Here is a 13,336-nt window from a genome sequence, read left to right as displayed (position 1 = left end):
GAGGTCCCAAATATGGATCAGCCAGGACTGTCGCATCGGTGGCTCTGCATGGAACCTATAAGGCCAAGGCTAGGTTAGCAGTCCAAAGTTTTGAGGAATGCTTAGCAGTTAAAGAGGTCAGAATGAAATCGCCCGCAGCAGGGAAGGTCATTTTGAAAATTGTTTGGGGCTTTTTGGCAATGTTTTCTTGGGAATGTAAGTTAATAAATAGAACAGTTGTATTTCTGCAGGCGGATCACCTACAGCAGGAAGTGTTTCTCAAACCTTCTAAGGAAGCAGCAGAGGTAGAGGGAAGACATTGCAAGTTGAATAAGTGTGTGAATGGTTTAAACCAGCAGTTCCCAGACTGGTTCATGAACAAAATGCTTCAAGGGTTTGCAGGAAAAACCCCAGAATGACCAACGCAGAACTATCTGTCCACCAGAATTAATCTCCGCTGTCAGTTGGACAGTAGTAGCCTGTCACTCGTGATGGTCAATGTCCAATGCAGCCAATCAGGTATGCAGATCATCCCGATTGACAGACTATTTGGCCAATGGTTGATGTTGTTCTAACCAACTGCAATCATTGGCCTAGTAGAAGGTGTCACTGGTTGGGTGTGCATTGGAGTTGAGTGCTGCCTGGAGGGAGTGCAGCTCTCAGCCAAGTACTTGCTTTTAAATTTTAATGCTTCCGGTGTTTCCCTTTCCCCTCCGCCCTCTAGTCTGAAATCCTGAAGGTAAGGTGAGTTCCGATCATTTAAAATCTGATTTTTAACCTAGTCGAGCTGCTGCACTGGTTCTGACCTTTGACAGTCTCGAGTTTCAAAAGGCCGACAAAATCCACAATACACCCGAAGGTCAGAAGATCTGTTCAAAGGCTGGCAAGTCACTTAATCATTTTTGGATGCTGGGAACATATGGCGGTGAAGGGAGTGGGACGACGACAGGATGTGGAGATGAGGAGGGGGGCAGCGTGTGGAGGTGAGGGGGTAGCGTGTGGAGGTGAGGGGGTAGCGGCGTGTGGAGGTGAGGGGGTAGCGTGTGAAGGTGAGGGGGCAGCGGCGTGTGGAGGTGAGGGGGCAGCGGCGTGTGGAGGTGAGGGGGGCGGCGTGTGGAGGTGAGGGGGTAGCGGCGTGTGGAGATGAGGGGGTAGTGTGTGGAGGTGAAGGGGTAGCGTGTGGAGGTGAGGGGGTAGCGGCGTGTGGAGGTGAGGGGGTAGTGTGTGGAGATGAGGGGGCAGCATGTGGAGGTGAGGGGCTAGCGTGTGGAGGTGAGGGGGTAGCGTGTGGAGGTGAGAGGGTAGCGTGTGGAGGTGAGAGGGTAGCGTGTGGAGGTGAGAGGGTAGCGTGTGGAGGTGAGGGGGTAGCGTGTGGAGGTGAGGGGGTAGCGTGTGGAGGTGAGGGGGTAGCGTGTGGAGGTGAGGGGGTAGCGTGTGGAGGTGAGGGGGTAGCGTGTGGAGGTGAGGGGGTAGCGTGTGGAGGTGAGGGGGTAGCGGCGTGTGGAGGTGAGGGGGTAGCGGCGTGTGGAGGTGAGGGGGTAGCAGCGTGTGGAGATGAGGGGGCAGCATGTGGAGGTGAGGGGGTAGCGTGTGGAGGTGAGAGGGTAGCGTGTGGAGGTGAGAGGGTAGCGTGTGGAGGTGAGGGGGTAGCGTGTGGAGGTGAGGGGGTAGCGACATGTGGAGATGAGGGGCTAGCGTGTGGAGGTGAGGGGGCAGCGTGTGGAGGTGAGGGGGCAGCGTGTGGAGGTGAGGGGGCAGCGTGTGGAGGTGAGGGGGTAGCGGCGTGTGGAGATGGGGCAGCGTGTGGAGGTGAGGGGCTAGCGACATGTGGAGATGAGGGGGCAGCGTGTGGAGATGAGGGGGTAGCGTGTGAAGGTGAGGGGGCAGCGGCGTGTGGAGGTGAGGGGGCAGCGGCGTGTGGAGGTGAGGGGGGCGGCGTGTGGAGGTGAGGGGGTAGCGGCGTGTGGAGATGAGGGGGTAGTGTGTGGAGGTGAAGGGGTAGCGTGTGGAGGTGAGGGGGTAGCGGCGTGTGGAGGTGAGGGGGTAGTGTGTGGAGATGAGGGGGCAGCATGTGGAGGTGAGGGGCTAGCGTGTGGAGGTGAGGGGGTAGCGTGTGGAGGTGAGAGGGTAGCGTGTGGAGGTGAGAGGGTAGCGTGTGGAGGTGAGGGGGTAGCGTGTGGAGGTGAGGGGGTAGCGTGTGGAGGTGAGGGGGTAGCGTGTGGAGGTGAGGGGGTAGCGTGTGGAGGTGAGGGGGTAGCGTGTGGAGGTGAGGGGGTAGCGTGTGGAGGTGAGGGGGTAGCGGCGTGTGGAGGTGAGGGGGTAGCGGCGTGTGGAGGTGAGGGGGTAGCAGCGTGTGGAGGTGAGGGGGTAGCAGCGTGTGGAGATGAGGGGGTAGCGTGTGGAGGTGAGAGGGTAGCGTGTGGAGGTGAGAGGGTAGCGTGTGGAGGTGAGAGGGTAGCGTGTGGAGGTGAGGGGGTAGCGTGTGGAGGTGAGGGGGTAGCGACATGTGGAGATGAGGGGCTAGCGTGTGGAGGTGAGGGGGCAGCGTGTGGAGGTGAGGGGGCAGCGTGTGGAGGTGAGGGGGCAGCGTGTGGAGGTGAGGGGGTAGCGGCGTGTGGAGATGGGGCAGCGTGTGGAGGTGAGGGGCTAGCGACATGTGGAGATGAGGGGGCAGCGTGTGGAGATGAGGGGGCAGCGTGTGGAGGTGATGGGGTAGCGGCGTGTGGAGGTGAGGGGGTAGCGACGTGTGGAGGTGAGGGGGTAGCGACGTGTGGAGGTGAGGGGGTAGCGACGTGTGGATGTGAGGGGGTAGCGGCGTGTGGAGGTGAGGGAGTAGCGGTGTGTGGAGGTGAGGGGGTAGCGGCGTGTGGAGGTGAAGGGGTAGTGCCGTGTGGAGGTGAGGGGGTAGCGGCGTGTGGAGGTGAGGGGGTAGCGACGTGTGGAGGTGAACGGGTAGTGCCGTGTGGAGGTGAAGGGGTAGCGCCGTGTGGAGGTGAGGGGCTAGCGACGCGTGGAGGTGAGGGGCTAGCGACGCGTGGAGGTGAGGGGGGGGCGGCGTGTGGAGTTGAGGGGGTAGCGACGTGTGGAGGTGAGGGGGTAGCGACGTGTGGAGGTGAGGGGGCGGTGTGAGGAGTTGAGGGGGTAGCGGTGTGAGGAGTTGAGGGGGTAGCGGTGTGAGGAGTTGAGGGGGTAGCGGTGTGAGGAGTTGAGGGGGTAGCGGTGTGAGGAGTTGAGGGGGTAGCGGTGTGAGGAATTGAGGGGGTAGCGGTGTGTGGAGTTAAGGGGGCGGCGTGTGGAGGTGAGGGGGTAGCGGTGTGTGTAGTTGAGGGGGTAGCAGTGTGTGGAAGTGAGGGGATGGTGTGTGGAGGTGAGGGGGCCGCCTGAGTGAGAGGTGGTGGGGTGGTTTGTAGCATTTACACTCACCCTGTAAGTTGCAACATACAGAACATGTTAATGAGGCAGTGTTCAAACTTATGCAGTGTTATACAGAGCTAATACTGTCAGATTATCTGAAAAATCTAAGTCAAATGATCAAGATGGTCTGGGAAAGTCAATTATTATTATGACGATGTTTATATAAAACATGGCTTTATATGCATTGGTGATCAAGTGTGTCCAAAACCGCAGTGTGGAACTGATGGTGATTTTCTGCAAAGAGCAGACTCACTGGTGCCACTTAGAAACTAGGCACCCCACACAACTCAACAAACCTGTTGGCAAAGTGACATTACCAGTTATGTATCCAAAGCAAATACTGAGGCAAAAAATGCGCTTGAAACATCGAGTGAGTGTGAGTAGCAACAGCTGCAAAAGCCCATACCATAGCACAGAACTATATTAGTCCATGTATACAGGACATAGATCAGTGAATGTCTGGAGAAAAGGCTGCAAAAAAGATTGACCTGATACCTTTATCCAATAATAGATTGTCGCAGAGAATTACTGACATGGCAAAAGTTGAGATCACAGTTCTGCAGAGAGTGAAAAATAGACCATATTATGCTATACAGTTGGATCAACTGCTAATTTAGCTATTAATTTTGCTAGTATTTGTATGTTTATGTACATGAAGGTACAGTTGAAAACTTTTTGTTTTGCCATCCATTCAGACAATGTACAACTGGAGAAGATGTCTTCAATCTGACTGATGAATATTTTGAAGAAACTTAGATAGATTGGTCTTGTTGCTAAGCATCAGATCTGATGGGGCCACATCAATGATGGGTAAGTACACTGCATCTGTAGCTCGAACAAAGGTCATCAAACATCTCTTGGACAATTGCAGTATCCATAGACAAACTCTCGCAGCAAAACACATACCTGAGGAGCTGAAGGAAGTATTGGACAATGCAGTGAAAATAGTGAATTCCATAAAAATCATGGCCAACAAACTCCAGAATATTTCAGGCACTTTGTGAAGAAATGGGTGGTGAACACAGTTGTCTGTTGACCCCTACCTAAGTTAGGTGACTCTCATGGGGCAAAATCTTCATGGAAATTCTAGTTTTTTTTGTTCATCAGCCAGCCCTCCCACCTTGTCAGCTGCATGGAAAATCATGTCTGGCTCCAAAGCCTTGCTTATTTAGCAGACATTTTCTTGAAGGTCAGTGAGCTAAATTTATCTCTTCAAGACCTCGATATAGTTTTCAACATGTGGCACCGAGTTCAATCTATGATAAAGAATCACAGAATTGTTACGGTGTTGAAGGATGCCATTCAGCCCATCGTTTCTGCACTGGCTCTGAGCATTTGAACTTAGTGCCAATCTTCTGCCTTTCCCCCATAACTCTGAACATTGTTTCTATTTAAATAATCATCCAATGCCCTCTTGAATGCCTCAATTGAACCTGCCTCCACCACACTTCCAGGCTGTGCATTCCAAAACCTAAGTACTCGCCGTGTGAAAAAGCTTTTTCTCACCTCCCATTTGCTTCTTTTGCAAAACATTTTAAAACTGTGCCCCCTGGTTCTCGATCCGCTTACAAGTGGGAACAGCTTCTCCCTATCTACTCTGGCCAGACCCCTCATGATTTTGAAAACTTCTATCAAGTTTTCTCTTAGCCGCCTTCTCTTCAAGGAAAAGAGTCCCAACTTCTCCAATCTTTCCTCATAACTGAAGTGTCTCAATCCTGGAACCATTCTTGTAAACTTTTTCTGCACTCTCTCCAATACGTTCACATCCTTCCTATAGTGTGCCATCCAGAACTGTACACAATACTCTAGCTGAGGTCTAACCAGTGTCGTATATAAGTTCATCATAACTTCCCTACTCTTGCATTCTATGGCCCTATTAATGAAGCCTAGAATACCATTTGCTTTAGAAGCAGCTCTCTCTACCTGTCCTGCCACCTTTAATGACTAATGTACATATGCATCCAGGTCTCTCTGCTCTTGCACACCCTTTAGAATAGTATCCTGTACTTAATACTGTCTCTCCAAATTCTTTGTGCATCACCTCACGTTCTCCTGTGAAGAAGTTGCAGTTCTGGAAAAGGTATTTGGATCACAGCCAAACTACGTGTTTTGCTACTCTTCATGACTTCCTGGCAGAAAGTGAACTTTGGTTGGATCAGTGCACTAAAATCAATATAACTACACACCTGAAAAGGCTTTGCACACCGTTCAGGGAATACTTTCCAGCTATGTTAGGTGATAATGGCTGGATTCGCAACCCCTTTGATGACACCACTTTCTCATCACAGATACTGAGCACAGGGGAAAAGGAACAATTGACATCCTCCATGATTAAGAATTGAGATGGGGTTTCAGAAGTCGAACATCGATCAACTTTTGGTTGAGTTTAAGAAATTATTACCCTCTGCTGGCAGAAAAAGCTACTGCAGTTTTATTACCATTTTCAACATCAAACTTATGTGAGAAAGCATTTTCCTCATGTGCAATCTGAGAAACAAATGCAGAAGTAGACTCAGTGTTGAACCAGACCTGAGAATTTATCTTTCTTCAGTGGTTCCAGATTTCCAAGAGCTATGCCAATCAAAGCAAACGCATCCATCACACTGAGTAGATTGAAAGTTTGCAGTTTAACCGCAAGTTTAGGCTTAATCAAAGTGATACAAGTTACGAAAGTGAAATCTTGGAAATGTAATTATTAATGTCACTTCACTGCACAATATTAGGAAAAAAACATTTATATTTCCAAGATCACTGCTTTTCTAATTTATACTCAGGTAAGGGAGAAAATCCCTGGGATATTTTTATTTTTAGGAGGGGGTTTTGCGAGATGTGGCATTTTCATGAAAGGAGTTCAAGGTATCTTAAAGTTTAGGAACCAAACTTCCAGAGTATGGGACTTTTCAGTTCGATTGGTTATGTTAAAGTTGGGTTGTCTCCAATTGAAGGCAGATCCTGCCATGTTTTAATGGTACCATGGGGGGAAACTTGCGGGTGTTTTTATGATGCATGTTGACAACTTCCTATGGGGTGGCACTAGTTTCAAGACGATGTTATTGACAGGATAAGAACAGACTAAGATTGGAAGTCAGGTAAGGGGCCTTTAAATATATTGCAATAGAAATAAAACAGTATGGGTCTGAGGTTACTTTATACCAATTGTACTTAAGGGTGTGTTAGCCCTATCACAATCATTTGGGCTGGGTCCTCAAAAAAAGATGCAGATGCTTCCAAGGATGAGACAGAGCAGCTACGAAGTCTGATTGAACAATTAAACTGGCTGGGCACTCAGACAAGGCTGTTCTTGAACTGAGTACTATAATGAAACATCCCAAGGTCCAGGATATCTTATAGGCAAACAAAACATTAAAAACATTAAAGATGGAGAAATGTGTACTCAAGTTTACATCTTTGGGCTACCCTAAGAATATAAAATTGATTGCGTTCAGTGACACCTCACACTTAAACCTTGTTGATGGGTTTTCCAAGTGCAGTGGGTTTTATAATATTTCTTGTGGGTGAAAATCGTAATTGTTGTCCCCTGGTTTGAGAAGCCAAGAAAATAAAGCAAGTAGTAAAAAGCACTTTGGCTGCAGAAACTCTCACACTAGTAGAGATGGTTAATGTGGCATTTTTTTTATCTAAAGCATTAGGCGAAGTGACAAAGGAAATGTCCCAACAGTGTTTGTTATATTGACAATCGATCTCTTTGGGATAACGTACGCTCCACAGAGAGCGGGAGTGAAAAATGGTCACAAATTGATATTGCAAGTCTAAAACAAATGGTGGAGAAAAAGGAAATCTCTCAGCTCTATTTGGTTGACACAAGCCACCAGATTCTTTCATCAAAAGGAAGCCTACTAGTGAAAAATGATTGGGGCATTAGAAGAGGGACAATGCAGGATGTTAGTCTTAAAAATGTGAGATGTATTTCAATGTCTTCAGTTTATTTTGTTTTTGAAAATAAAATGCATTTCTTTTTCTTGTATAAAAACCAGTTCACACAGGGTGTTAGGAGGGAGCAAGAGGAATCTACGCCTTTACTCTGGAGCCATGGAAATAAACCTAGACTAAGGAAAAGACTGGCTCCATTTTCATCCCTTCCTCAATGTGTGGACAGTGACTTTAACAGAACCCACATGGACAGCTGGGAAAACCACCAACACAATACAGGACCAAAGGGCACCCCCTGATTATGGGAAAAAGGACACAGTCAGACCAGGAAACCAACACAACCCACAAACCCAGGCCACAACGCAAAATACTTTCTCTCTCAAGAACAAAAAGGAGAAAACCTGGGAGAAGTACTAATAATGACACACCAGACTGAACACAACAAACCCACCCCCTAGTCAGGATCCCAACCTGGTCACAAACAAATGTGCCACAACACAGGAGCAGACCCACTAACAGGACACAACAACTCGTGGGGGTTGACAACACTTAGCACCAAACTGGGGCCCACAAGGGAACCCAGACTATGGAAAATCCCTCCCCCCACACTCAAAACCACCCACGACCCCTTCGCAAACCCCCAAACGAGGCAATCAGAACATAGGGAACTACCACAGCTATCAACAGAGGGGAGACCAACACTGAGCACTACAACAACCGCCTAGAAACTACACATACCCAAGGGGCAAAACACCATCATCGACACTTCCATCCCACCACCCCTTGGTTTCAACAGGCTCAGTGTGGTTCCAACACGGGTCACACGCCATAGAGCCCCCAAACTCACAGCAACCAGAGAGAGGCAAAAGAGACTCACCCCAATTCACAACCCCCACAGCAGCTGAAACCAACAGGCCCAGAAAGCCCAGGGAGGGAGAAACAGGGAGGCCACATGGGAGAAACGAGCCACACCACCCACCAGGACTTGAGATCTCACATCAAAACAAGACAACACATACACGAACAAGGTAATTAAACATCCCAGATCCAGTCAGGAGGGCAGAACCTGGTCAACAAGCCTTATCAAATCAATGGGCAGAAGTTTCCATCCCGTTGGTGGCAGGCGTCATGGCGGGTATGAGCGGACAATATGGTGGCAAGGCCAAAAATCGGTTTCATGCCATCATGAAGCCAGTTTGCAATTGTTTGCACCCCCCCCCCATCAACGGCAGGCTGCATTTCCAGCATTTGCATCTAATTATAAACCCTGCTCGCCGGAATCATCCCCCTCATGCTGATCATCCGGGTGTGTTGGTGTGATTGCACGCCAACATGTTTCACAACTGAGCATAAGCGACGTGCACCTGGTGAGCTGCACATCACTTGGGTCTTCAAAGTTTATTTGCCTCCATTGCTTCGGGCAGCACTCGCAGTCATCGGCACCAGGCTTCACAGGCAGCACCACATCACTATTAGGGGGGCTCATGGGCTGGTCTCTACTTGCCTGAGGCCACTTCTCCCCCTTCCCCAAACAGGGCTAGAGCTTGCTTGGGGAAGGGGGAGAAGTGGCCTCAGGCAAGGGAAGAGGCTGCAGGACGAGGGTTGTACTGGGGAAGGAGGGTATCCCAGGATGTGTGGGGGGGCACTTGTTGTTCTGAGCAAGTGGCCTCAAGATGGTGAGGGCTTAGGAGGCAGTCTCTGGAGGAGATGAGGCCAGATGGAGATGTGAGGGTGTGTGTGAGAGAGTGAGTGGTGATGTCCCTTGAGCTGGCAGTGAGTGAGATTCTAGTGAATGTGTGATGGGTTTGTGAGTGGGTGAGTTTAAAGCAATGAGATGGTTGCCTTACTCTGGCGACACAGATGAGATAATTCATTCTCTTTCCGCACTGGATGATGAACATCTTCTGTGCAACAATGGCACTGACCACCACTGCCACCACCTCCCAAGCCAGAGTGGTGATACTGAAGGGTCTCCTGTGGCCAGAGCAGGGGTAGAGGACATCTTGCGGGCTCCACTGGTGTCCAGAAGTTGTCCCAGGGATGTGTCACTGAATTTGGGGCGTGGGGGTGGGCTGCAGACATCTTGCCTTTTGAAGCCATGTCTTCTGTGCAGCAGTCCTGGGCTGGAAGCACCCGAGAGGTGTGCGCACAGCTGCAGTTTAAATAGATTGACTGCTTTGGGGGAAAACATTCATACACAACACCACAGTCCGATAAAAATTACAATCCCACCCAGAGACCAAAACACTGTTGGGTATCAACAAACAGAACACAAACAGCAATAACAGCAACAAAACAATTACACAGCTTAATGAAAGGAAATAGACACAGGTTCCCAAACTCACAAATCTGGACCGTGGAAAATACATTTTAGCCAAAACCTCCCATGGGAGGAAAAGAACACAATTAAAAACCTAAATAATACATCAGGACCCTAACACAACCCAACAATAGCAGACAAACACTTCAGGATAGGCCCAGGCAACTGGACAGAAGACACAGCCCATTGAATGAGCACCAACTCAAATGATACATTTAAACTGAGAGAGATCTAAAGCCAAGAAGGACCACTAAATCTAAACAAAAACGTTGTCAACATTGCCAAAACATTTTAACCTGGCCCAAGAGAAGGTACTAAACATGGGCCTCATACTTGTACCAGTAGCAAACCAACTGGCAGAACAGAGCCAAATAGATCTTCAGAGATTCTACAGGAAAGTTAAACTAACATCCGTGGCTTCATCTGTGCAGTTAGAAATGGTGGCACTGGGTGAGGAGCACAGCACACGTGCTGTCTGAAGCAGGGGCATCTGGGAACAGTGCCCTTTGGGGTGGCGGGGGGGGGAGGGATGGTGGTCAGTTACAGTGATGCTCTGCTGGGCAGTGAGGAAGAACTTCAGGATTTACAATTTGGGGTTTAGTACCTAGAGAACCAGGAGCAGACATTTGGCCATCTGTCAGAGTTCCTTGAGGCCATGCGAGCTCAGATTCCCTCATGTCAAAGGGAAAACCTAGCAAGGACTGAGGAAGTGCTAGAGGAGGATAAGGGTCCCACACCACTCACAGCACCCTCATCATCCTCGGCCCCTCTGCTAGAGTGGGCATCTGTGTGCCAGCTCCCAGCAAATGGCCTAGTTATATTAAAAAAAATTAAATTTTACATGTCAAGCGTTATCAAGGCCTGTTACATTATCTGCCTAACAGAGCAGCCCAACACAATACTAAGCCTCTCAATGTTTATTTAACCATTGACCTTTCAAGACAGTCAGAGACCAAGGCCGCACAATTATCAACATGCTATGGCAAGTAAGAAAATTTGGGATGCCGGATCCATTTATTACGTTTACTGCAATCCAAAATGGACTGAAATTGCTGAAATCATTGAAGCTTATCAAAGTCTAGAACACAGGCCAGCCCTGTCGACCCTGCAAACATGTGGGGATTTGTGTCAAAATTGGGAGATCTGTCTCAAGCAACAGCCCAACATAGTCATACTCACGGAATCATACCTTACAGCCTATGTCCCAGACACCACCATCACCATCCCTGGGTATGCCCTGTCCCACTGGCAGGACAGGCCCAGGAGAGGTGGCAGGCAGCACAGTGACATATAGTCTGGAGTTGTCCTGGGAGTCTTCAACATCAGCTCCAAACCCCATGAAGTCTCATGGCATCAGGTCAAACATGGGCAAGGCAACCTCCTGCTGATTACCACACACTCCACCCCCTCAGCTGATGAATCAGTGCTCCTCCATGTTGAACATCACTTGGAGGAAGCACTGAGGGTGGTAAAGGTGCAGAATGTACTTTGGGTGGGGGACTTCACCAAGAGTGGCTCAGTAGCACCACTACTGACCAAGCTGTCCCAGTGCTAAAGGACATAGCTGCTAGGCTGGGTCTGTGGCAGGTGGTGAGGGAACCAACAAGAGGGAAAAACATACTTGACCCCATCCTCACCAACCTGCCTGGCACAGATGCATCTGTCCATGAGCAACTCAGGACTGTGCAATCATGGAGGCGCTGTGGGCCATCAGCAGCAGTAGAATTGTACTCAACCACAATCTGTAACCTCATGGTCTGGCATATCCCCCACTCTACCATTACCATCAAGCCAGAGGATCAACGATGGTTCAAAGATGAGTGCAGGAGTGCATGCATGTGCAGCACCAGGCATATCTGAAAATGAGGTGTCAACCTGGTAAAGCTACAACACAGGACTACTCATGCGTCAAACAGCATAAGCAGAAAGTGATAGATGGAGCTAAGCAATTCCACAACCAACAGATCTGTTCTAAGCCCTGCAGTCCTGCCACACCCAGTCATGAATGCGATGGACAATTAAACAACTCACTGGAGGAAGAGACTCCACAAATATCCCCATCCTCAATGATGGAGGAGCTCAGCAAATCAGTGCAAAAGATAAGGCTGAAGTATTTGCAACAATCTTCAGCCAGAAGTGCTGAGTGGATGATCCACCTCAGCCTCCTCCATAGGTACCCAGCATCACAGATGCCAGTCTTCAGCCAATTCAATTCACCCCATATGATATCAAGAAATGGCTGAAGGCACTGGATACTGCAAGGGCTATGGGCTCTGACAGCATTCTGGTAATTGTACTGAAGACGTGTGCTCCAGAACTTGCCGCACCCCTAGCCAAGCTGTTCCAGTACAGCTACAACACTGGCATCTACCTGGCAATGTGGAAAATTGCCTAGGTATATCCTGTACACAGAAAGTAGGAAAAATCCAACCTGGCCAATTGCCATCCATCAGTCTACTCTCGATCATCAGTAAAGTGATGGAAGGGGTCATCAACAGGGCTATAAAGTGGCACTTGCTTAGCAATAACTGCTCACTGACGTTCAGTTTGGGTTTGACCAGGGTCACTCAGCTTCTGACTTTATTACAGCTTTGGTTCAATCATGGACATAAGAGCTGAACTTCCGAGGTGAGAATGACTGCCTTTGATATCAAGGCCGCATTTAACCGAGTGTGGGCATTAAGGAACCCTAGCAAAACTGGAGTCAATGAGAATCGGGGGAAAGCTCTCCACTGGTTGGAGTCATACCTAGCAAAAGGAAGATGGTTGTGGGTGTTGGAGGTCATTCATCTCTGCTCCAGGACATCACTGCAGGAGTTCCTCAGGGTAGTGTCCTCGGTCCAACCATCCTCAGCTGCTTCATCAATGACCTTCCTTCCATCGTAAGATCAGAAGTGGGGATGTTCGCTGATGACTGCACAATGTTCAGCACCATTCACGACTCCTCAGATACTGAACCAGTCCATATCCAAATGCAACAAAATCTGGACAATATCCAGGCTTGGGCTGACAAGTGCCAAGTAACATTTACGCCACACAAGTGCCAGGCAATGACCATCCCAAACAAAAGAGAATCTTACCATCACCCTTTGACATTCAATGGCATTATCATCGCTGAATCCCCCACTGTCAACATCCTGGGGGTTACCACTGACCAGAAACTGAACTGGACCAGCCATATAAATACTGTGGCTACAAGAGCAGGCCAGAGGCTAAGAATTCTGAAATGTGTAACTCACCTCCTGACTCCCCAAAGCCTGTCCACCATCTACAAGGCACAAGTCAGGAATGTAATGGAATACTCCCCATTGGCCTGGATGAGTGCATCTCCAACAACACTCAAGAAGCTTGACACCATCCAAGGCAAAGCAGCCCGCTTGATTGGCACCACATCCACAAACATTCACTCCCTCCACCACCAACGCACAGCAGCAGCAGTGTATACCATTTACAAGATGCACTGCAGGAACTCATCAAGTCTCCTTAGACAGCACCTTCCAAATGCATGACCGCTACCATCTAGTAGGATAAGGGCAGCAAAAGCGTGGGAACATCACCAGCTGGAAGTTCCCCTCCAAGTCACTCACCATCCTGACTTGGAAATATATCACTGCTCCTTCACTGTTGCTGGGTCAAAGTCCTGGAACTCCCTCCCTAACAGCACTATGGATGTATCTACAACACATGGACTGCAGCAGTTCAAGAAGGCAGCTCACAACCGCCTTCTCAAGA

At 49.2% G+C, this 13,336-nt stretch overlaps 1 long non-coding RNA gene across 2 annotated transcripts in view; it reads left to right on the top strand.

The window, feature by feature from the left end:
• The first annotated feature begins 630 nt into the window (after nt 1–630).
• Nucleotides 631–13,336, top strand: part of LOC121280346 — a 36,512-nt gene continuing 23,806 nt past the window's right edge. The window contains exons 1-3 of one of the 2 annotated variants that reach the window (XR_005943601.1): nt 631–723; nt 4,089–4,203; nt 7,389–8,312. This is a non-coding gene — a long non-coding RNA (uncharacterized LOC121280346). The remainder of the gene's footprint in view (nt 724–4,088; nt 4,204–7,388; nt 8,313–13,336) is intronic. The other variant, XR_005943602.1, reaches the window with a different exon arrangement.

The sequence above is a fragment of the Carcharodon carcharias genome, chromosome 7 (genome assembly GCF_017639515.1).
Source record: "Carcharodon carcharias isolate sCarCar2 chromosome 7, sCarCar2.pri, whole genome shotgun sequence".
Taxonomy (NCBI): domain Eukaryota; kingdom Metazoa; phylum Chordata; class Chondrichthyes; order Lamniformes; family Lamnidae; genus Carcharodon; species Carcharodon carcharias.
Note: the sequence above shows the minus strand (reverse complement) of the source record. Positions and strands in the feature narration are given on the sequence as shown.